Consider the following 4838-nt stretch of genomic DNA (forward strand, 5'->3'; position numbering starts at 1 on the left):
GTCTATCATATTTGAGATCTACATTTCAAAGTTGCCCGTGGCGCAGTGGTTAAGCTGGCAGGTCACTTGCGCAGCCTAGGTTTCGAACCCGGCCGAATATTTTTTTTCTACAAAATGTGAATAAAAATCGGGAGCATTTCCCGACAGAGCCGGGAAAATTTCCGTGCCTGATTTCCAGGCGTTTCCGGACCAGCTGTTATCGTCGGGATATCACCGGGTTCCGAAGACGAGGACAAGTTAAAACACGGATTCTATATGCGAAATTGGCTACTACTATTGTTGAATAAACAAACCTAACCTCAATTTCCCTAATTTTCCCCCCGTGGATCCTCCACTGAACCTAAAAAATAAAATATAATAAGTTTACTACTAGTTGCAATACTTTTACTTCTTTTAAGACTACATCCCTCCACAAGCTTAAAGGCGCCAGTGATAATGTGGCTGACGTAATACCTAAGGTTTTCTCAGATGAGCTCTTGGAAGGTTATAATTGGGATGGCAGGTGGAGCAAGAAATCCCTATGCAAGTTGGCGCTGGTTGGTACGTACATATACATAATTGCAACTTAATGTTTACTTAAAATGTTTACTAATATATATTTTTCTTTTAATTTAGATGTGTTTCAACAACAAGGGTGTAGTAGTTTCGAGCAAAATATAAAGCGGTCAATATTGCTCAGCCATCACAGGTTAAAGCAGCGTAGTAGTTATTTAAAAAAAAAAGGAAACAATAATTAAATTTAAAAACTAAACAAATTAAAACCAAAAAATGAAGCTTTAGTTTTATATTAATTTGTTTTTACTTTTTGTACAATTTTTTTATAACATGAATTAATGAATATTATATGAATTAAAATGAATTAAATTTTTTCTAAATAAAATAAAATACAATAAATTAATAAATGCATAATTTTTACATGTGCTTACATCATATATGACTGTCACAAGTGCATGATATTTACATCATATGTATGTGATAGTCACACATGCCTGAATTTTACATCACATATGATTGTCACAACTGCGTGATTTTTACATCATATGTGATAGACACACATGCATGATGTTGACATCAAGCATAACAGGCATTCATGACAGAGATTTATATCATTAATGACACAAATCTTTATTCCAAACACCGTTGGAGTGAGCAGTGTAGCTATATGTTGTTCAGATTATTTTAGATTTAGTGATTGTCATATGATTGATCATATGATTATCATCGTTCTTGTAGGGTATTTTATGCAATCCCGCTTACTGTTGGAATAAACAGAAGGGGTATTGCTGGAAAGTTTTGCAAATAAATACTTGAATAAAATTTGTTGGTTTTCTTTTATAATGGGTGTGTTTGTATACACAGGGGTAAGCTTCTCGGTATCTCGACAGGATAAAATTTATGTCATAGTAACTGTATTGCCGTGCCTATTGCCTGTAGAGAGTCCATATTGCTTATGGAAAGCAATATATGGAATACTAATTAGTATGCCATATATTGAAAGCAATAAGCTGTCACTTCAGCAGTTTGACAGCGCAGTTTCCATTTCTATGAAAATTTCGAAGAGGCAACATATCTCAGAAAAATTTTGCAAATTGGGTAGGGAATAAGCGAAATCTTAAATTTAATAAACTTATACTAGCAAATATCAAAATATCATTGCCCATTTTAAATTTATTATTTTAATTGGTATATAAAATTTATGCCATAATAATTATATAGTAGTCCAAAAATATGAATTCTTATTTTTCCCAGAAATACATTTGTAAACAAAAGGATCTTTGCGCTACATCAGCTACCTACCCGACGGCATTTCACAATGTGATAAAATAAAATTTTCAAGAGCTCAAAACATGCGCTACATCAGCTCGAACCAACCTAGCGGGGGGGTCCTCATAGGAGTGGGCGAATAAAAATATATACACACACTACTTTTTAAATAAATTACATTCCTTGGTAATTTTATTTATATATTTCATTTTTATTGCGAGATGTTTCATAGTTATAATATATTGAACATATTTATTTATGTTTGGACTTTTAAAAATTCCTTTACCGTAGTTTGTCGCAACTTTCCTTGTTTCTGTTTTATAAAACAGTTTTCAAGATGACTTTCCAAATTTTTGGCGTATCGAAATCCAGTAACGTCGTCACGAATTTTTTAATGCGACGAAGTTGTTTTAGTGCTTCAGTGTATGATTTAATTTGTCAGTAACCGTTTCGTCAATAACAATGTCAATATTATCATCTTCTGTAGTAATAATTTCGTCGATTAACAAAAAGTCATCGGAATGCTGCCCTTGCCCATTTTCATTTAAAAGCTTTATCAAAGCCGATAACGTCGATATGAGAATATCGTCCTCTGCATCGAAGTCAGAAATTTCGTTCAAACTTGTTTGGAAACCAGCTTTTGAAAAACAGTTTTTAATTGTTTCCATCGTTACGTTGTCCCATGCAGTCTTCATAAAATAAATAGCTTTCAAAATGTCAAATGTTTTTGAAAGTTTGTTCATTGAAATTTCATCTATTCTTGTTAAAATATGTTTGATAATATTGCATCTGTAGTGGAATTTGAAATTCTGTATAATTCCCTTATCGAGGGGCTGGCAAATGGATGTTGTATTAGCAGGTAAAAGGATCAACTTTATGTTATTAAGTATAATATCTCGAGGGTGAGTTGTGGCATTGTCCAAAAATAGTAAAACTTTTCTCATCTGAGAGCCCATTTTTTTATCAAACGTTAGTAGCCACTCAAACATAATTTCACGAGACATCCAAGCTTTGGGATTTGACTTCCATTCAACTGGCAGATGTTTTATATCACATTTTTTAAATGCGCGTGGGCATGCTGTTTTTCCGATCACTAACGGTTTTTCTTTATTTCCAGCCATATTCGCACACAATCTTTCCTTCGATAACTTACCGCTAACGCATTTTTCGTTCTTCAAGGCAAGAGTCTTATTTGGCAGAGCCCGGAAAAAGTCCAGTTTCATCTGCGTTAAATATATCATCGGGTCTGTAGCCCAATAATAAGCCTGGTAGCTTTTGTTTAAATTGATGTACATCCTCCGGATTAACCTCAGCAGATTCTCCACATATGCATTTGAAAGTCACATTATGTCGTGTCCGCCATGTTTCCAACCATCCATTTGATGCCGAAAAAGTTTTAACTTCTAATTGACCCACAATTTGTTTTGGTTTTTCCTTTATAATAGGGCCCGACACTGGTATATTTTGATTTCTGGCTTTGACAAACTACTCAAAACACAAACTGCCTATTTTTTGAACCATCAATATTTAAGAAGTGTTACCTTTTATTTATGGTATCACCACTCATCCACTTTTAATGTCTCCCTTTTTTCACAATAGTGGCAACCTGGGATTTTCCAATATCGAATCTTTAAATGCAAACAAATAAAAGTAAAAAAAATTGTACTATTATAAAGCACTAACCTTTTTCCGAGTGCACGAACAGATAAATTTTCTTTCTCCAAGACATTTAAAATTTCCATTTTTTTAATAGAAAGTATTTTCTTTTTTTGTGGCATATTTTCCGGGTTATCACGACTTAAACATTTTGCAAAGACAAATCAAATGAATCATAATTTTTATTTCTTTTCATGTTAATAGCTACAAATTGTTACATATAGATCCCGATACATCTTAACATGTTTATGCTTGTCCTCACAGTTTAACATATGGTGTGTGTACGAGTAAAACTTTTGTTTTGTTTGTTAATTTGAATGTATTAAGAACTAGTAGCCAGCCCCGGCTTCTTCTTCTTCTTAATTGGCGTAGACACCGCTTACGCGATTATAGCCGAGTTAACAACAGCGCGTCAGTCGTTTCTTCTCTTCGCTACGTGGCGACAATTGGATATTCCAAGCGAAGTCAGGTTCTTCTCCACTTGGTCCTTCCAACGGAGTGGAGGTCTTCCTCTTCCTCTGCTTCTCCCGGGGGGTACAGCGTCGAATACTTTCAGAGCTGGAGTGTTTTCGTCCATTCGGACAACATGACCTGGCCAGCGTAGCCGCCGTCTTTTAATTCGCTGAAGTATGTCAATGTCGTCATATATCTCGTACAGCTCATCGTTCCATCGAATGCGATATTTGCCGTGGCCAATGCGAAAAGGATCATAAATCTTTCGCAGAACCTTTTTCTCAAAAACTCGTAACGTGGATTCATCGGTTGCTGTCATCGTCCAAGCCTCTGCACCAAATAGCAGGACGGGAATTATGAGCGACTTATAGAGTTTGGCTTTTGTTCGTCGAGAGAGGACTTTACTTTTCAATTGCCTACTCAATCCGAAGTAGCACATGTTGGGAGGTTGACATTGTTGGTGGTGTTAACACTGGTTCCTAAATAGACGAAATTATCTACAACTTCAAAGTTATGACTGTCAACAGTGACATGAAAGCCAAGTCGCGAAAGCGACTAGTGTTTGTTTGATGACAGGAGATATCTCGTCTTACCCTCGTTCACTGCCAAACCCATTTTCTGTACTTTCTTGTCCAGCCTGGAGAAAGCAGAACTAACGGCGGTGGTGTTAAGACCGATGATATCAATATCATCGGCATACGCCAGCAGCTCTACACTCTTATAGAAGATGATACCTTTTCTATTTAGTTCTGCAGCTCGAACTATTTTCTCTAGAAGCAGGTTGAAGAAGTCGCACGATAGGGAGTCGCCTTGTCTGAAACCTCGTTTGGTATCGAACGGCTCGGAGAGGTCCTTCCCGATTCTGACAGAGCTTTTGGTGTTGCTCAACGTCAGTTTACACAGCCGTATTAGTTTTGCGGGGATACCAAATTCAGACATCGCGGCATAAAGTCAGCTACTTTTCG

This window comes from Bactrocera tryoni, unplaced genomic scaffold (assembly GCF_016617805.1).
Source record: "Bactrocera tryoni isolate S06 unplaced genomic scaffold, CSIRO_BtryS06_freeze2 scaffold_7, whole genome shotgun sequence".
Taxonomy (NCBI): Eukaryota; Metazoa; Arthropoda; class Insecta; order Diptera; family Tephritidae; genus Bactrocera; species Bactrocera tryoni.